At 48.2% G+C, this 21,267-nt stretch overlaps 1 protein-coding gene across 2 annotated transcripts in view; it reads right to left on the reverse strand.

Moving 5' to 3' along the window:
• Positions 1 to 20,322, reverse strand: part of CARHSP1 (calcium regulated heat stable protein 1) — a 53,017-nt gene extending 32,695 nt beyond the window's left edge. Inside the window, exon 1 of one of the 2 annotated variants that reach the window (XM_075831321.1) lies at positions 20,185 to 20,322. The gene's annotated coding sequence lies outside the window, so the exon portion shown is untranslated. Of the gene's footprint in view, positions 1 to 20,033; positions 20,094 to 20,184 lie in introns of those variants that run through there. The other variant, XM_075831322.1, reaches the window with a different exon arrangement.
• Between the last annotated feature and the right edge of the window lie 945 nt (positions 20,323 to 21,267).

The following is a 21,267-nucleotide window of genomic DNA, read 5'->3' on the forward strand; positions in this document are numbered from 1 at the left end:
TCCACATCTCATCCTGCAAAAAGTGTACAGCACATCCCTTACCTGCCCTCAACCAAAGCTGGAAAGGGACCCCTTCCCGCCCCGGTGGAAATGCAGGGTTACCCAAAATCGGGAACAAGTGGGGAGGGGGACGGGGAAATCTCTGTCCGAGGGAAGAGCAGCGCCGCTACTGCCAGGGTGGGCCCGATCGTCGGGTGCGTCCGCGCTGCCAGGGGAGCGTGTCTGCCCAACCACGGTAAGGCCTGTAGAGGGACTTCCATAAAAGCCTGTTCCATGGACACCCACTCTTTAATCTCGCTGTGCCTAAACCAGTCTAAAATTCGTGTCAAGTGGGAGGCATAGTGGTAGGAAACAAAGTCCGGAAGACCAACACCCCCCTCACACTTCGCACGAAAAAGAATGGAACGGGCAATACGCGCAGGTTTCCCCGCCCATATGAACTTGTGTAGAAGAGACAGCAGAGATTGACAGAACGGGCGTGGGACATGTATCGGGAGGGCCTGAAAGAGATACAGAATCCGCGGTAAAATATTCATTTTAAATATGGTGCACCTACCAAACCAGGTAAAGGTGCCCGACGTCCAAGAATCCAAGTCGCTCTTCACACGTTGAAGAAGTGAAGGAAATTTTACTGCGTAAAGGCGAGACAGATCACTGGGAAGTCGGACCCCCAGATATTTAAGAGAGTCCCTCGCCCATTTAAAGCGAAAGGACGCAGACAGGTCAGCGACCAGGGTCTGTGGCAACGAGATGTTAAGAGCCTCAGACTTCTGGTAGTTGATCTTGAAGTTGGATAATTTAGAGTATCTACTCAACTCCGCCATCAGGTTGAGCAAGGAAATCCTGGGAGCCGAGAGAAAACAAGCAGGTCATCCGCGTAGGCGGCGACCTTGTGAGGCCTACCTCCCAAGTTCACGCCCGCAATATCTGGGTTGGAGCGAATATGGCACAAAAAGGGCTCCAAGCATAAAATGAAAATCAATGGGGACAAGGGACAGCCTTGCCTCGTGCCATTAGTGATTGCAAAGGAGGGTGAATAGTGCCCGTTAACCTTAACCTGAGCCGATGGGGAGGAGTAGAAACTCAAGATCCAGTTCGTCATATGAGCCCCTAAACCCACATACCGCAAGGTTGCCAGCATAAAATCCCAGTTGACCCTGTCGAAGGCCTTCTCTGCATCCGTCGACAGAAAAAAAGTGGGACGAGCCGAAACAGCCGCTTGGTACATCAAGTTAATCGCCCGCGTGGTGTTATCTCGTGCCTCCCGCAAGGGCATAAAACCCACCTGGTCATTGTGTATCACGCTGTGTAGGAGTGGAGTCATCCTATGTGCCAGGATCTTAGCAAATAGTTTTAGATCCACATCAAGTAGAGAAATAGGACGATAAGTCTGGCACAAGGATGGATCCTTCCCCTCCTTGGGTATGACCGTAATATGGGCCCTCAATGTGTCTCGAGGAATGGAACCCCCCTCAGTAATTGAATTGAAGGCCCGGAGGAAATGGGGCGAGAGCAAGTCAGAGTAGGCCTTATAATATTGTAAGGGCAGACCATCCGGACCCGGCGCATTCCCCATGGGTGAGTCCTTCAGTGCCCATGACAACTCTTCCGGGGAAATGGGCGCCTCCAAGGCCGCAATAGCCTCTGGAGGGATACATTTCATCCCTGAAGACCGGAGATACTGCTCAATCTTCTCCAGTTGACCACCGCCATCCGGAGAAGGGGGTGCCCGCGGGAGGTTATAGAGAGAATGGTAATAGGCATGGAAGGCCTCCGATATGTCTTGTGGAAGCTGGAGACGTCTATTGTGTGAACCTAGAACATAGAGGACATAGGTGCGAGAGCGTGTCTTCCTAAGTGCTTGAGCCAGGGTCCTACCCAGTTTATTACTGAATTCATAAAAGTGTCGTCTACATAACTAGGGAGGCCCTCGCCTTTGCAAGGCAGAGTGAATGTACCTGCTCTCTCAACTGTCCCAGCTCCGCCCCCACAACCCGATCCTGGGATACCTTATGTGACTGTTCCACGCGATGTATCTGGGTCAGTAAGTCCCTAAGGTGTGCCGACCGCTCGGTCTTAAGTTTGGAGCCAATACGTATAAACCGTCGGATCCTGTAAGAGCGATTCATACAATCGCCACTGCCAAGAACGAGGGTGGGCCGATGGTCGAGATAGAGTATGAGTAATAAGGGCATGGTCAGAAAGTATAATGTCGTCAATGGAGGCCGATGTGAGGCTAGGGAGGTGAGAGTGACGCAGAAAAAAATTATCTAAATCGGGAGTAGGAGTTGTGGGGGGCCGACTAAAACGTATAGTCTTTGGTCGAGGGATGCAGAACCCGCCACGAGTCCACCAGTTGGTGCTCATGCAACAGTCGTCGTATACGGCGGTGCGCCACCCTGGGTAAAGAGGAGTGCCCTCGCGAGGAATCTAATATGGGATCCAATGTGACATTTAAATCCCCCCCCCAGTATTAGGGTGCCTTCCAGAAAGCCATCCAACGCCCCAAGAACTCTTTCCAAGAAGGCTACTTGACCAGTGTTAGGGAGATAGTATGAGGCCAGTGTGTACAGTGTGTTATCCAACTTACCCTTCACGAAGAGGTACCGACCCGCTCCATCTGTGCAAGTCTCCACATGTTCCCAGTGAAGGGAGAGTGAGATCAGGATGGAGACCCCCCTTAGTCTTGGAGTCAGGGGACACACTATGATACCCGTCAGGATAATTGGAGTCTGTGAGCTTCTGTATGCAGTCAGCCCGAAAGTGGGTCTCCTGTAGGAATGCCACGTGTGCTTTTCTCTTCCACAGAACACGGAGAATGGAGGACCTCTTTTCGGGGATATTCAGACCCTGTGCGTTCAGGGAAACAACAGTAATGTCAGACATGATAGTGGGCTGAGGAATGGACAGAGGAGGGAAGGGAGAGAGAGGAAGAGAGAGAGAAAAAGAAAAGCTCCTACACAGAAGCTGCTGAACAGGAGCGACAAGAAACACAATTACTCTAAAGTCGGAGTGCAAAATCCCTCCACTACTCAACGTGAGCTATGTTGCCCCAAAGGAAGGCCTCCGACCACGACAGCGCACGGAACCCTAATGGGGAACGAGGAAAGACAGCAATGCAAAAAACAGTGTCTCAAGAATATAGTAGTTAACTTTAAAATCTCAAATTAATTACTTCTAAGCCCCGGACTCACCAGACCATCTACTACATGAACCCACCTTCCCCCTTGTAGCTAAACAGTTAAAACATCCCCAACCTGTGAAAACCTCCCCCCCCCCCCCCCGACCCACATCTAGTACAAATGTCACTGAAGCAACACCATCAACGCCATCTTCCACCGCCCACAGAGAATCCTGTGAAAGAAAAAGGAGGGGGGGGGGGGGTAAAGTACAATTAACTGCCACATATGAATGCAGAAGATCAATCAGTCCCTTCGCGGGGAACGCCGCCCTGGGGTCCGAGGATCAACGGGCCCGACTCCACGGTCTCCGTGCGGGGATCGTCGCCCTGAAGGTCGGGGCACGGGCAGCTCTGCTCCAGGACAAGGCGGAAAACGAGACACAAACTCTGGGAACGGTCCACCTCTGAGAGCAAACGGTGCCGGGGGTTCAGTCCGGTCCGGTAACCGCACCGGTGAGATCTCCAAAAACCGGAAAGCCTCCTCCAGGTCATCCGGAGACCGAACCGCAAATGACATCCCCTGTCTGCGAATGATGATGTGAAAGGGGTGGCCCCATCTGTAGGTTGCGCCTGCCGCCTTTGTCGCTACCAGTAAGGGGCGGACAATTCTGCGCATGGAGAGTGTCAGTCTCCGGCAGGACTGTAATCTCGGCACCATTGAAGGGAACAGCCCCCTTCTCCCAGGCTCTCCGGGCAATCTCTTCTTTCTGTTTGTAGAAATGCACTCTACATATAACATCTCTGGGTCGGTTGCAGTCTCTATTCCGGGGGCCCGCCAGTCTATGAACTCTGTTCATCTCAATGGCCATATCACGCGGTCGGTCCAGGAGGTTATTAAAAATGTGTGTCACAGCATCATAAAGTCCATCTGGAGGTACAGACTCCGGCAAACCTCTCAACTTCAAGTTGTTACGTCTCCCCCTGTTTTCGACATCATCCAAATGCAGGGAGAAGTCCCGTAATTGCGTAGCTTGAGTGGCCAGGGACTGTGAGAGGACAGAGATGTCTAGAGAAGATATGGAGTGCTGGCGCTCCAAGGTTTCCACCCTCGTAGCCAGAGCACGCAACTCCTGTGTGACCACGCCAATGGCCCTGTTGTGTTTCTCCTCTAGCCGGGTGAGGCGGAGATCCAAGTCGGTTTTGGTGGGCAATGCTTTGACCATCTCCCAGAGTTCCGCCAGGGTCCGTTCCATTGATAGCGGGAGGCCCGGGGACGGGCCTGTTTGATGTTCCCTCGTGTGTACCGACGGGGCCAGAGACCCCCTGAAAATGGCCGGCGTTCCCTGACTCAGCTGACAGGCCTGTTGTGGCGACTGCTGCTGAACGGCCAATAAAAATGGCGCCTCATGTGACCCATGTCCGGGTGCTGACTGGGGCTGCATAAGGGGAAAGGCCTCAGCCAGGAGCGGAGGAGCCGGCCCTGGAAAGCCTGCCACGCACTGACCTCCATCCTGAGATGACATCTCCCCTCCAGGGGCTCGAGCGCAGCAACCGGGCAGCGCCTGACCAGAGGAGGAAGGAGGCCACGAGATCCCACGAGGCGACGGAGGCTGGGTGCGACCTACAGGAAGAGAGGAAGAGGATCGCGGCGGAGTGCCGTCCAAGGTGGACTGAAGATACAGCCGATGGATGGAGTGCCAGAGGTGTCCTGGAGGTTCCTGCGGCTTCTCCCCTTAGTCATGCTGCGTCGGGGACCGGTGATTGAGCCCTGACGGGCGATTTTCGGCTGGATGAGTACGGAGCTGCAGACGAACACGTCCTCACACCGCCATGCCCCCATAATAAAATTTAATCAATAAGTCCCATGTACTCCAAAACAGTACCAATCGAAACTACGTCTTGTCCCACAAAAAAACAAGCCCTCATATCACTGCATTGACATAAAACAAAAAAAATTACGCCTCGTGGAATGCGATGATGCAAAAAACAACTAATTTTAGCCCAAAAGAGTTTTTATTATGTAAGTCGTAAAACATAAACAAAACGATACATATGTGGTGTAATAGTACCGACCTACAGAATAAAAGGTAACATGTTAGTAACATGTTAGTTACGCCTCACAGTGAACGGCGTGAATTTAAAACGCATATGACAATGGCGGAATATCAGGTTTTTTTCTATTCCTCCCAAAAAAAAGTTAATGAAAGTTAATCAAATAATGATATGTACACCCAAAATGCTGCCATTAAAAAGTACAACTAATCCCGAAAAAAACAAGTCCTCATACAGATGTCGACGGAAAAATAAAAGCTAAAATTATAGCTTTTTGAATGTGACTATATAAAAAAAAAAAAAAAAAAAAAAAAAAAAAAAATAGCTTGGTTATTAGGGCCTAAAATAGGCTGGTCACTATGGGGTTAATATGTATTGTAAAAAACAACATGCATGTGTATTTTTATTTTATTTAACATTACTTTATTTTTTAAACTTTTTTATTTTTAACCCGTTAGGGACCACCAATACGCCTTTTCACGGGAGCCACTAATGGGCTTTATTCTGATGCATAGGCCTTTTTACGGCGCTGTATCAAAATAAATAAATAGAGTAGGGAGCCGTTAAATCTCCCTGCTGGGGGCATCCGTGCTCGAACGGGTGAGATCGATATAAGTAGTAGATCTCATCCGTTTAACCCCCTCAGATGCGGCGATTAATAGCAAGCGCCACATCGGATTTGTTTTGGAAAGAGGGAGGGCCCCCAGGTCTGCCTGTAGTGAATGCCTGCTAGGTCATGCCAGAGGCATGGCCTAGCAGATGCCTGTCCGTTTTAAACGGACAGGCAGTAATACACTGCAATACAAAAGTATTGCAGTGTATTACAAATCGATCGGATGATCGCATATTAAAGTCCCCTAGTGGGACAAGTAAAAAAGTAGAAAAAAGTTTAATAAAGACTATGGAAAAACGTAAAAAATAGCTTAAATAGGCTGGTCATTAAAGTGTTAAACTTTAATGTACTGGCATATTCCTATATGCCAGTACATTAGCCTGTGTAATGATAGCACACAGGCAGTTGTTAGGATAACGCGAAGTATGCCCGAACAACAGGAAATATGGTCAGACAGCCCTGGGGTCCTTCAATGGACCCTTGGCTGTCTGCCCATAATTGGTATGTCCCTCAATCTCGATCCGAAGGGCACCCCCTATCATTTACCCCTTAAATGCTGCGGTCAGCTTTGATCGTAACATTCAGGGGAAAAGGAGGTGGAGACGAGAGGTTTCTATGATCTCCGCCGTTAGAGCAGGGCCGCGGCTGAGTAATACATACATTGCCCCGCTCCTGACAATACGTGTGCGCGCGTGATCAGCAGGAGGTGATGTGGCCGGCACTGCACTAATGAGCGGTGGCGCCGACCCTGAAGGCAGAACATGGGGGTGTTTTGCAGTGTTCCCGCCATGTTCTGTCTTCAATACCGGCAATCATTAGTACAACGCTGATCGCATCACATCATGCTGAGCTCGCGCATACACTTGTCAGGAGCGGGGCAATGGCTGTATCACACAGCGGCAGGCCAGCTCTAACAACATTCATGTGTTACTATATTTAGCTCAGCGGCCGCACAGCTTAGTATCGAAATACATTAATTAACATTATTGAAGCCTCAGTGCACGGTATTGAAATTTCGATGCATCGTGCAACCCTAGTGTGCAGGTAGCCTTAGGCCTATAGTACTACATAATTTTGGGACTTACTACACTAGTGATCCATGATCCATCTACTATCACATGATCCAAACTGATTTCTGTAGTAGATTCCCCATTATAAAATTTTGGAAAAAATAAATGGCAAACGGATTCAACAGTCATAAGAAAGCAATCTAAAAAGAAAAATAATATCTTAATAACCATCAAACTATGAGCATAAATTAATTGCTGACAAAAATAACCTGTAGCTTAGGCCAGTGCTACACTGCGACTTTGGCCGCTATAAAGATTGCGCGTTCAAAGACTGCTGTGTCACACTGCGTACATTGCAGCAATGTAAGTGAATGCAAGTGAATTGAGCCCTGAAAGTCGCCGCAACTGCGAAAGTAACAGGGAATCCATCAAGTTTAATACATTTCTAGTGACTGCCGCCACAACCTGTGGGTTGCAATGTGGCCACATTCACTTTCATTACTGCGATGTACACAGCGCGACACAGCAATCTTTGAAGGTGCGACCCGTGTCACTGCCAAAGTAGCCCTAGCCTTATTCTAGAAAATAATCACATAATTTGTCTTGATTTAGCCACATACACAAATACTTAAAAGCAGAGGTTAAGGCTAGCATACACAAGCACCTAAATAGCATAGGTTTACCAATGACAGAGGGAGGGGAAGAAACGGTTTAAGGGCTTATTCAGACGAACGGGATATACGTCCGTGCAACGCGCGTGATTTTCACGCGCGTCGCACGGACCTATATTAGTCTATGGGGCAGTGCAGACATGTGCGTGATTTTTAAGCAGCGTTGGTCCGTTGCGAAAGTCACGACATGTCCGTTCTTTGGGAGTTTTTCACGCATCCATTGAAGTTAATCGGTGCGTGAAAAAGCACACGCTCGTGTGAATCCAGCCTAAGGCTGGGTTCACACGACCATGTTACGTCCGTAATGGACGGAACGTATTTCGGCCGGAAGTCCCGGACCGAACACAGTGCAGGGAGCCGGGCTCCTAGCATCATAGTTATGTACGGCACTGAGTCCCTGCCTCGCTGCAGGACAACTGTCCCGTACTGTAATCATGTTTTCAGTACGGGACAGTAGTTCCACGGAGAGGCAGGGACTCCTAGCGTCGTACATAACTATGATGCTAGGACCCCGGCTCCCTGCAGTGTGTTCGGTCCGGGACTTCCGGCCGAAATATGTTCCGTCCATTACGGACGTAACATGGTCGTGTGAACCCAGCCTAACAGGTTTAAGCACAACCTCTTTTAGGGCTTATTCAGACGAACGTGATAGACGTAAGTGCAATGCGCGTGATTTTCACGCGCCTCGCACGGACCTATATTAGTCTATGGGGCCGTGCAGACAGTCTGTGATTTTTACGCAGCGTGAGTCCGCTGCATAACTCACGACATGTCCGTTCTTTGTGCGTATTTCGCGCATCACGCACCCATTGAAGTCAATGGGTGCGTGAAAACTACGCATGCCACACGGAAGCACTTCCATGGGACGTGCGTGATTCGCACAAGAGCGTGCGTGCGTGATTCGCACCACGTGCTTTTCTGTTTACAAACGGAGTGTCATAATGATGGCGGCTGCGCGAAAAGCACGCAGCCGCGCACCATATGATCATGACACAAGGAGCTGTTAAGTACCTTTTGCGCATGCAAAACGCCACCTTTTTTGCGTGCGCAAAACGCACACGCTCGTGTGAATCCGGCCTTACATTGTTCTATAAGAGTAAGTGGAGGTAATAAAGAGGGTCTCCAAATTGGGACCACCCTTTATTCGTCACAGACAGGAGCCACATCAAGCTGTAAAGGTCTACTAAGGCCTCATTTACACGAACGTATTATACGCGCGTGCGACGCGCGTGCTTTGCACGCATGTCGTACGCACCTATATTAGTCAATGGGGCTGTTTAGACGATGCGTGAATTGCGCTCATTGCGTGTGCGCAGAAAAAAACTCACGACATGTTCTATAATCGTGCGTTTTTCGCGCACTCACGCACCCATTGAAGTCAATGGGTGCGTGAAAACCACGCATGCCGCACGGAAGCACTTCCGTGCGAACTGCGTGATTCGCGCAAGAGCTGTCAAACTCCTGAATGTAAACAGAAAAGCACCACGTGCTTTTCTGTTTACAAACATCCAAACGGAGTGTCAAATTCGAGATGAGCGCACCGAACTTCACCGGGTTCGGCCAAACTCGTTTTGACCGAAACCGGTAAAAAATGTTCGGGTACGCGACGTCAGGAGACAGTCACTGTCCACGGTGCTGAAAGCGTTAAACTGGTTCAGCACCATGGACAGTGACTTCCGCTCCAAAAATCCATGAACCTGTAAAAAAAAAAAGACGTTCTGACTTACCGATAACTCCGGTCCGACCTCCCGTGATGACAGTTAAGTCCAAGTGACAGCTGCAGCCAATCACAGGCCAAGCACAGGCTGCAGCCAATCACAGGCTGCAGCGGTCTCATGGACTGCGGCGTCATCCTGGGAGGTGGGGCCGGATGACAAGAGTGGGACGCGTCACCAAGGCAACGGCCGGGAGCCCGGACTGGGGGAAGCAGGAAGTTCTTGGTAAGTATGAAAGTCTTTTTTTATTCACAGGTTGGTGTATATTGTGTTCGGCATTCACTGTCGAGGGTGCTGAAAGAGTTACTGCCGATCAGTTAGCTCTTTCAGCACCTTGGACAGTGACGGCCGTCGACTAGCCTCATCTCTATGATGGCGGCTGCGCGAAAATCACGCAGCCGCGCATCATACACGGATGACACACGGAGCTGCCAAGTGCCTTTTGCGCGCGCAAAACGCAGCGTTTTTTGCGCGCGCAAAACGCACACGCTCGTGTAAATGAGGCCTAACATTCATGCAGTTCCTAAATGGATTGTCTGACAGACAACCACTTTTCAGCTGATCACCACTGGTCAAACTGCAGTAAAAAAGTAGTTGTATACACCGGTCGTTTAAATGAATGGCCAACCATGTAGTGCATGGAAGGCTTGAGTTCAACTTGCAAGCAGGGGACACCCCCTCTAGGACATCCTTACACCATAATAGGGAACATGGACAGGTTTGTATGTAACAAAACCGCCTATTGCCAAGACTATTTACAATGTGGATATTCACTCAAATCAGCTTTGAAAGTTATCAAGCTATACTATTCTGGAAAAAGAGAGAAAGAGTATCAGCAAAATGCTTGACGTATCTGCAGCAATACATGAAATGGAAGAGTTGAGCAAAATGTGCTCTTGAATACTGCCTTGTGAACCATAGAAATCCTTTGCAGTATGTGTGCTTGCAGCAGTGTGGGACTTTAGAACGAAGTCAATAACGTGCAGCAGCAGTTTTCTTGCACTCAGTCTATAGTGCTGCAATGCAGAAGGGCTTTGAAACAATGCATTGCTATATCAAGTGTTGTAGTCACCTTTTATTTGTTGTACTTAGAAGGCAACTCTTTCCAGTGAATTACCAATTGTTCTAATTATAATTGTCTTGTTTAGGATGGGACCACACTGTGTGTTTTTGACATATGCTCATGTTTTGATTGATGAACTCCCATTGAGAAAATTCTCCACAACCTTGTCCCATATACACAGACGTCATCAGTCCTCTTATACACAGATGTCTTCAGTGGGCCAGAGCAGCCAACCACAAGAAATGAAAAAAGTGGCAGATGTGTTTTCACAGGAGGCAGAGTGAAGAGCTGGTTTTCTTGTCCTGCTAGCTGCCCGCATTCCTCTGCAATTGGCCCCACTAGTTTTGTTAAGCGGTTAGAGTAGACTGTCAAGTGGGTGATCCCCAGAACTCACTCTGAATCTCAGTCAAAAAAACGGAGTGCTGGGGATCGCCCACTTGACAGTCTACTCTGAGGGTATGTTCACATGGGCTAATTTCAGCCGTTTTTCGGCCCGTAAACGTCCCGAAAAACGGCTGAAAAATCAGAAGCAGAACGCCTACAAACATCTGCTCATTGATTTCAATGGGAAATATGGTGTTTTGTTCCGATGGGTCGTTTCTTTACGCCTCATTTTCAAAAAGTGGCGCGTAAAAAGACGCCCTGTAAAAAGAAGTGCATGTCAACTCTTGAGCCGTTTTTTATACACTCAATAGAAAAACAGCTCCAAAAACGGCCGTAAAAAACGCAACTAAAAACGCTAGTTTGATTTTTTTTAAAACGGCTAAAAATCAGGAGCGGTTTTCCCTTGAAAACAGCTCTGTATTTTCAGACATTTTTTGCTAAGCGTGTGAACATAGCCTAACAGCTTAACAAAACTAACGGAGCCGATTGCAAAGGAATGTGGATGGCTAGCAGAAAAAGAACATCAGTTCTGTACTCAGCGCTGCAACGGCTGGTAAGTCATCCAGCTACTTTTATATGTCAGAAGAAGGGACAGGTCCTCTTTAAGACCCCAGTGCGGTTTCTTACATTCATTCCTTTACAATTTACAATGTTCCATTTGTGTTGAGCCAGACATGGAGATGGCTGTACGATACAAAATATTTTTCCACACACAGGTTCCATATCTTTGAATGGGAAAGTTGTACATAGCCTGTACAGTAATTACTGGAAATTATTTATATTCTACTACATGGCAATTGATTCATTTTGGGACCTCTTTTATTATGCAGAGTTGGCATCAGTTTAGGCTACATTCACACGAGCGAGAGAGATTTACGGGCGTAAAAAAAGTGCGTAAATCTGTCTGTGTGCGTTGCGTTATTGCATCAGTGCGCTTTGCGAGTGGCAAGTGTTTTTCACGCACTCACAAAGTACTACTTTTTTTTTCAATGGAATTGATGCGCAAATAACGCACAGCACATAGATGTGCATTTGTGTGCTGTGCGTGGTTTTGACGCACCCACTGACTTCAATAGGTATGTGAAAATGCACCAATATAGGACATGCAGTGAGTTTCACTCAACAGACTCTCGCTGCGTGAAAACTCACGCATGTGTGAACAGCCCCATTGAAATCAATGGGTCCGTGTGCTGTGAGTGATTTCCACGCACAGCACACAAACGAGTTTTACGCTCGTCTGAATGAGCTCTAAGGCGAAATTCACACGAACGTGTGCGTTTTGCGTGCGCAAGAAACGCAGCGTTTTTTGGGTGTTGCAATTCCGTGTGTCATCAGTATTTGGTGCGTGGCTGCGTGATTTTTCGCGCATATGAGATCGTTATGACACTCTGTTTTTATGTTTATAAAATGAAATGGAGGTGCTTTTACTTTTCCCTTGATTTCTTGAACAACTGTTGCGCGAATGACGCGCAGCACACGGAAGTGCGTCCGTGTGTCGCGCGTGATTTTCACGCACCCATTGACTTCAATGGGTGCGTGATGCGCGAAAAAAGCTCAAGTATAGGACATGTCGCGAGTTTTACGCAGCGGACACATGCTGCGTGAAAATCACAGACTGTCTGAACGGCCACATTGAGTTACACAGTTCCGTGCAACTCGCGTATCAGAGACGTGAACTACGTTAGTGTAAAGAAGGCCTAAGAGTGAGCAAAACCCACGGTGGTGGACTCGGCCCCAGCTTCCTTTTAAAAAGGGATTGACTGAGATTAAACATTTAAAGAGGCTCTGTCACCAGATTTTGCAACCCCTATCTGCTATTGCAGAAGATCGGCGCTGCAATGTAGATTACAGTAACGTTTTTATTTTAAAAAAACGAGCATTTTTGGCCAAGTTATGACCATTTTCGGATTTATGCAAATGAGGCTTGCAAAAGTACAACTGGGCGTGTTGAAAAGTAAAAGTCCAACTGGGCGTGTATTATGTGCGTACATCGGGGCGTGTTTACTACTTTTACTAGCTGGGCGTTCTGATGAGAAGTATCATCCACTTCTCTTCAGAACGCCCAGCTTCTGGCAGATCACGCTGTGACGTCACTCACAGGTCCTGCATCGTGTCGGCACCAGAGGCTACAGTTGATTCTGCAGCAGCATCAGCGTTTGCAGGTAAGTAGCTACATCGATTTACCTGCAAACGCCGATGCTGCTGCAGAATCATCTGTAGCCTCTGGTGCCGATGTGTCCTCGCTCGTCTGACACGATGCAGGACCTGTGAGTGACGTCACAGCGTGATCTCTGAGAACACGGCTGTGTCTGCACTGCCAGAAGCTGGGCGTTCTGAAGAGAAGAGGATGATACTCCTCGTCAGAACGCCCAGCTAGTAAAAGTAGTAAACACGCCCCGATGTACGCACATAATACACGCCCAGTTGTAATTTTACTTTTCAACACGCCCAGTTGTACTTTTGCAAGCCTCATTTGCATAAATACGAAAATGGTCATAACTTGGCCAAAAATGCTAGTTTTTTAAAAATGAAAACGTTACTGTAATCTACATTGCAGCGCCGATCTGCTGCAATAGCAGATAGGGGTTGCAAAATCTGGTGACAGAGCCTCTTTAACGCACACTCTAAGCAAAGCCAAACAGATGTTATTGCAACAAAGATGGGATGGGGTCATGGTCTTTACATAGTACCAGAACCACAGTGTTGATACATATGCCCAATATTCCTCAAGGATTTCAGACAAAATTATGAAATCTTCTACATGTGAAAAGGGATGCTGTCTTTCACTATCCATACAGCATTGCTAGGCTCCTGCCAGCTACATAAGTCGTCCAAGGACAGTCAGGGCATCAGAACTGTCCATCTTCAGCCAGTCTTCGTGCCTGTTCACATCTGCGTTAGAAGCCCCCATTACAGATCTGTTATTATCTCCAGTAAAGTGATGGACACCATGACGGAAACTCAGCAAAACCCATTAAAGTCAATGGTTCCGTCGGGCGCTGATGGGGTCAGTCTTGCAATGGAACCAGGCCCTCCAGTATGTTCTGCTACTTTAACGGAGCACAGCAACGGAAACACTGAACGCAGATGTGAACAGGCCCTTACTTGTGCAATCAGATGCATGGTGTAGTACATGCAATATACAAATTATAGGTCATGATCAGCTATTACGCTCTCTTAGAAATGCTAAGTACATAGACGTTGGAGCTTGCAGCGGGTCCATAGTCCTATGCATATAAACACATGTATATCCCAACATTTCAGCCCTGTAGATGCTCAAACAAATCACAGTAGTTTGTGATCCCATGGCGACCCTGCTGACTAATATTTTATCCTTGTGCCATTGTTCTATGCGTCCCCTTGAACAAGTGCGGATATTTCCGTCTGAAACTTATGGTAACTGTACACATTAAATGAATGTCGGCTGAACCCGTTGATTTTGGCAGAACTAGCTGACAATCTAATGTGTCTGATGGTGTCCGGACTTTACCGACGGAACATGTTGGGGGAAAGTAGGAACACGCACCCCTTCCCCATATACTTCTAATAAAGAAACTACACGGAAGTCAAGGTGACAACTGAATGATACATTGGAGTTGCCTGGGTGACAAGAGCCGTCTACAGGACACAAGGACATGATGCTCCAGATTCAATGTACTATTAGATCAGAAAGGTGTGACTGTCCTCAGCTTCCACATGTAATTACAGCTAATGGCTAGGGGTTTCAGCTTCCAGATCCACCACAATTAGGGTCTGCGTTTAGGAAATGGGTCATCTGGATTAGACATCTATGTTAATATTAGAAACGTTTATCATGACTCATGAAAGTTTAGTAAATTTGTCACAGACAGAAGATAGTGAGCATTTACATAGCACCGTACCGTAAACCTGCAACACTATAGATATACAAATCCCCCATATGGTGCAAGTCAATTGTTACCGTTTTCAGGATTCTCATACGCCGTTTCTTTACTTAGGTCACAGGAATTAATTTGCATTAATGTGTGTCCAGTGCTGTGGAGTGAGATGTCGCTATATAACGGGGGTTTTACACAGGACGATTATCAGGCAGACGAACGTTAATAACGCTTGTTGACTATAATTGCCCTGTTTAAAAAGGGTATCAATCAGCAGCTGAACGAAGAAAACACTCGATCATCTGCTGGTCATATCATTTTTAATAAAGTAAAAGATTATTGTTGTTGGCAGCGCATCTCCCTGTGTAAACAGAGAGATGCGCTGCCGACATGATAATAATGTATGGGGACGAGCGATCGCTCATCCCCATCCATAGCTCCGTGTGACAGGAGCAAGCGAGTGTCGGCCAGAGTAGTAAGGTCCCTTCACATACGTCAGACAATCCGATTTAGTTTTTCTCCAACGTGGAACAGAAATCCAAAAGCAGAGGAAACGGACAGCAGGGCTGATCCTATACTTTCCGGATCAAGTGAAGTTTATGTCCCTCTCCCTGATTGAACAAGTGAAGATTATGTCCCCCTGCTTCCCCAGTGACATTGTGGGAGATTTATCAAGCTGTCTTAGGCGGCGTTCACACTGAGCAGATACGCTGCATAATAGCACGCTGTGTATCCACCCTGTGCGCCGCAGGGAATTCCAGGAAAAATACCGCTTAAGGCCCCATGCACACGACCGTAAAAAATCTCTGTTTTTGCGGACCGCAATTGCGGTCTGCAAAAATGGACCCATTCACTTTCATTGAACGCGGACACCTTTCCGTAGCACTATGGAAGGGTGTCCGTGCCGTGGAAATGTTCCGGGAATTATGGAACATGTCCGTTCTTTTGCATTTTGCGGCCCGTGCTCCCATACTTTGTATGGGAGCACGGCCCGAAAATGCGGCTGTCAGTCGGCGGCCGGCCGTGCCCGCAATCGTGATTGCGGGCACGGTCCTGTGCATGGGGCCTTAAACTGTGGTGTCGTTTTTCGCCCGGAATGTCTGCTGCGGAAAACTGCAGCACTTAAACGGCCTGCTAGCGGGCTAGCCTACTGGGATGATGTTGCATCGCAGGACAGCGCTGCAGCCTGTGAGTGGGTCACATGGGATGTGAAATGTCATCCCAGGAGGCCGGCCCGGAGGAAAAAACAGACTCCTGTGTAAGGGGGGATTCACACGAGCGTGATTTTCGTGCGTGCAGGCCGCATATTTTTCGCGCGCCACGCACAGCCCTATAGAAGTCAATGGGGCAGTTCAAACAGTGCGTGATTTGTGCGCAGCGTTTGTTCGCTGCGTACAAAACGCGACAGGTTCAATATCTCCGCGTATTTCGCACATCACGCACCCATTGAAGTCAAACAGCGCACCAGCTGTCAAAAGGATGAATGTAAACAGAAAAGCACCACGTGCTTTTCTGTTTCCAAACATCCAAATGGAGTGTCTTTGAGATGAGCGAACCCGGACAATCGAACCGAACTTCACCGGGTTCGGCCGAACTCGTTTTGGCCGAACCCGGCAAAAAAATTTCCGGTACGCGACGTCAGGAGATAGTCACTGTCCAGGGTGCTGAAAGAGTTAAACTGTTTCAGCACCATGGACAGTGACTACCGATCCCAATAAACATGAACCTGTAAAAAAAAACGAAGTTCTGACTTACCGATAACTCCCGGCTTCTTCCTCCAGTCTGACCTCCCGGGATGACAATTCAGTCCAAGTGACAGCTCCAGCCAATCACAGGCCAAGCACAGGCTGCAGCGGTCACATGGACTGCCGCGTCATCCAGGGAGGTGGGGCCCGATGTCAAGAGAGGCGCGTCACCAAGGCAACGGCCGGGAGGGAAGTTCTCGGTAAGTACGAATTTTTTCTTTTTTTTTAACAGGTTTCTCGATATTGTGTTCTGCATTCACTGTCGAGGGTGCTGAAAGAGTTACTGCCGATCAGTTAGCTCTTTCAGCACCTTGGACAGTGACGGGCGTCGACTAGCCTCATCTCTATGATGGCGGCTGCGCGAAAATCACGCAGCCGCGCATCATGCACGGATGACACACGCAGCTGTCAAATGGTTTTTGCGCACGCAAAACGCAACGTTCGCCTGAATCTGCCCTAAGTATAAGTTTTTATTTTTGCAAAGTTGCGTTTATTGAGGCGGAATCGCCGCAAACCCGCTGCAAAATCTCCTTAAGGCCTCGTGCACACTTCAGACACCGTTTTCACACCTGTTTTTGACGGACCCGTGTGCCCGTTTTAGCGACCGTGTGCACTCCGTGTTTCCTTTTCCGAGCATTGTACTGACCAGGGTGCTGAAAGAGTTAATGGGCTGCACTGATCGGAGGTAACTCTTTCAGCACCCTGGACAGTACCATGCTCGGAGCTCGGAAAATACAATTATAATGAAAAAATAAATAAAAATAATAAGTTCATACTTACTTTCCTCCTGTCCGGCCTCCAGTGATGACGTTTCATCCATGTCACCGCTGCAGCCAATCACAGGCTGTAGTGGCGGTCACGCACGTCAGGATGACGTCAGAGGGGCGGCCTCCAGTGATGACGCTTCATCCCATGTGACCGCCTCTGCAGCCAATCACAGGCTGCCGCATCAGAAAGGAAGGTCAGACTGGAGGAAAAAGAGGGACTCGTCACCAAGACAACGACCGGGTACGTATGAACTGATTTTTATTTTATTTTTAATCAGCAGCCTCTTCTCTCTATCAGTGATTGATAGAGACAAGTCGCTGCCGATTAGGCTTTATTCAGACGAACGAGAATTAGGTCCGTGCAACGCGCGTGTTTTTCACGCACATTGCACGGACCTATATTAGTCTATGGGGCCGTGCAGACATGTGCGTGATTTTTACTCAGCGTGAGTCCGCTGAAAAAAAGTCATGACATGTCCGTTCTTTGGGCGTTTTGCGCGAATTACGCACCCATTGAAGTCAATGGGTGCGTGAAAACCACGCATGTCGCACGGAAGCACTTCCGTGCAAACAGCGTGATTCGCGCAACAGCTGTCAAAAGGATGAATGAAAACAGAAAAGCACCACGTGCTTTTCTGTTTACAAACATCCAAACGGAGTGTCATAATGATGGCGGCTGCGCGACAAGCACGCAGCCGCGCATCATATGCTGCTGACACACGGAGCTGTTAAGTGGCTTTTGCGCAGGCAAAACGCCGTGTTTTTGCGTGCGCAAAAACGCCACGCACGTGTGAATCCAGCCTTAGTGTAATATTTCTGTAATGTATTTCTGCCCGCCCGGCCGTTGCTAGGCCGATGCCTTCCGTGTGCCTTCAGTTTTTTTGACGGTCCCATTGACTTGCATGGGCCTCACGGTCACGGAATCTCGGACCAAGGTAGGACATGCTCTACTTTGGATCAGAACGGAGCAACGGGACCGTCAAAAATACTGAAGTGTGCATGGCCCCATTGAAATTAATGGGTCAGGGTGCTAGCCATCAGAAAACGGATAGCACCCTGAAGGAAAAAAACTGAAGTGGGCATGGGGTCTTAACCTCCCCATTGAATTGAATGTGGAAAACCTGCAACAATTAAGCAGCGTTTACTTAAATACAGTTGACATGCTGCGGACTAAATTTCCGCACTGCAGGTCAAATTCTGAGCGTTTTTTCCGCTCCGTATTTACGCAGCGTGTGGATGAAAATTGTTTTATCTCATCCACTTGTCTGCTATTGTATTTGCTACGGATTTTCCGCAACTAATTGTGTTGCGGAAAATCTGCAGTATTTAGGCAACATGTGAACTGATCCTTAGGCTGTGTTCACACGGAGTTTTTTGCAGGAGGAAAATTCCTCCTGCAAAAACTGCTCCAGTAGGTTTTTGCACAGTGGTTTGACAAAAACTCGTCAAAACACTCGTCGAGGGTTTTTTTTCCTCTTTCTGACTCATTGAAATGGGGTTTTGGAGGAGGAAACCGCCTCAAGATGGGTCATGTTGCTTCTTTTTACCACGACGAGTTTTTTTTACTCGTGGAAAAAAAACTCGTCTGCCTCCCATTGAAATCAATGGGAGGCATTTTCGGGCGGTTTTTGAGGAGTTTTTTGGTGTGGTTTCTGCCCCAAAAAACTCGTCAGAAAACTCAGTGTGAACAGGGCCTTATAGTAAGAATGTTCTTTGTTGCCCATAGCAACCCCACAACTTTCATATATTAATGAGCTCAGGTAAAATGAAAGCGGAGCTGAGAGGTTGCTATGGGCAACTACGGACATTCCTACTATAAGACAGCTTAACAAAGCTCCCCATTAATTGCAATTTTTTGTTGCCCTTAAATTAAAATGGATCAACATTTCTTTGAGAAGACGCTGCAGCTTATTATAGCTGGTACGAATAAAAGCAATGTCATCAAATTCATGAAACAGCGCTATTTACTTGCAATCTGGACTGCGAAAACTGCCATCAACCTCCACGTTGGATCGCTCGTCGCCAATGTTCTGATATTCTTGGAAGTGTATTTACAAGAACTGTGCCTCGTGGGTATCCATCAGAGGGGGCTCTTTTTTCGAAAAGTCGCACATCTCTCTAAAAAATTGGCCACACATTACTTTGGCCCCATGCACACGACCATAAAAAACCTCCGTTTTTGCGGACCGCAAAAATGGACCCAGTGACTTTCATTGAACGCAGACACCTTTCCGTAGCGCTACGGATGGGTGTCCGTGCCGTAGAAATGGTCCGAATATTATGGAACATGTCCATTCTTTTGCATTTTGCGGGCCGTGCTCCCATACTTTGTATGGGAGCACGGCCCGAAAATGCGGGTGGCAGTCGGCAGCCGGCCGTGCCCGCATTTGCGGGCACGATCGAGTGTATGGGGCCTTACCCCTGGTGTTTGGAAACCTCTGAAAAACAAACTGCACAACTGACTGGACTATCCGAACACTGGGGGACATAATCTTCAGTTCTGTTCATCTATCCATCTCATGTGTCAAGTATAGTTTATGTCCTAGGGAGACGTAATCTTCACTTGATCCTGCTTTCCTATAGGACCACATTTGGAGTCGATGCATCAATTATGACGCCGGACAGAAAAACATCACATGCAGCAGTTTTCTGTCCGGCTATAGACCAGTGCACAACTTTGTCATCAGCTGCATTCTGCTCAGGCAGGACACAAGGGATACAAAAAGAGCCTACAAAAAAATAGCATAGCATAAAGTTACATTTGCCACTTCTCATATTACAACCAGTGGAGCTGCCAGGAAAAAAAGAGATTGCACACTTGTGGATATCGGTGCTGCAAGCCCATTACCCCCCGGTAACACAAGAGGCCACAGTAACATGTCGGCCATATAACTATAGTATACATACAACATGACAAGTCTGGAGTCACGACTATCGCGTCCACACTGCAGAGAGTAGTGGCACACCTGTAGACGAGCTCTCATAGCTCCCAATAGTCAGCCACCTTGTCCGGACCACACACCGGGACCAGTTACCTGATGTGCAGGAAGAGTCACCGTTTTAGCCGGATTACCGCGCAGCTTTCATCCTCAGAGTCTGACTAAACTTTACACAGGGAGACCGTTTAAGACAGAGGTAAAACAAGTCCAACATTAATATACGAGGAACCGTCCGATATTCACTCACCTGAGGGCAGAGCGCAGGACACAACTCGCAGTCAGCAACGAAATTGTCCAAGAAGAAAACTGTCCCTCTCAGCTTTTCCTGTCCTCCTCCCCCTCTGACATCACTACACCACCCCTCATGTCATCACTGCTGGTCGCCCCCTCCTCCCGGCTGGCCAGTGTGGCGGCTCCCTTCTCCTATGTGACGAGCCCACACTAGACTTCCTCACATCCACTGATAATGTGTCAGTCATATAGATAAATCATGGTCAGAGTACAAACAGCGGGACATGCCTGAGGTGCAAAATGCGGGAAGGAGCAGAAGTGGATGATCTAATCATAGACATGTTACACTATATACTGCACACAGTCCTGCAAGCAAAACCCCAAAAAGGGGGCACAGACAGGGGCGTAGCTAAAGGCTCACCTCTGTCCAACACCACCAGACCCCTGCGCACACCTATGCCCAGCCGGCTCGCCTGGCAGATGCATGCCCCACAGTATAATGCCCCCCATAGCTGCCCCACACCGTATAATGCTCCCCATAGCTGCCCCACACAGTATAATGCCCCACACAGTATAATGCCCCACATAGCTGCACCCCACACAGTATAATACTGCCTATACATGCCCCCACAGTATAATGGCCCCCATAGCTGACCACCACAGTATATTGCTCCATATAGTTGCCCCCACTGTATTAGGCTAGATTCACATGGGCGTTGATCATTTTGGACGTGAAAAACCGCAGTTTTTCACGTCCGAGGTGAATCCGTGCTCTGCGCTGTGGGATGCGATATCACACATCCCCTATAGACGAGATGCCGTTTCTACGGCCGTCACACAAAAGTTTAACACGTTTGTGTGAATAAGGCCTTATGCCCCCATAGCTGCCCCTACAGTCAAATGCCCCCATAACTGCCCCCACTCAGTATAATATCCCCCATAGCTGCCCCCATAGTATATTGCCACCCATAGCTGCCCCCACAGTATAATGCCTCCCCTTAGCTGCCCCCACGGTATAATGCCACCACACAGTATAATGCCCCCCATAGCTGCCCCATACAGTATAATGGTCTCCATAGCTGCCCCCCACACAGTATAA

Source organism: Rhinoderma darwinii, chromosome 6 (assembly GCF_050947455.1).
Source record: "Rhinoderma darwinii isolate aRhiDar2 chromosome 6, aRhiDar2.hap1, whole genome shotgun sequence".
Lineage (NCBI taxonomy): Eukaryota > Metazoa > Chordata > Amphibia > Anura > Rhinodermatidae > Rhinoderma > Rhinoderma darwinii.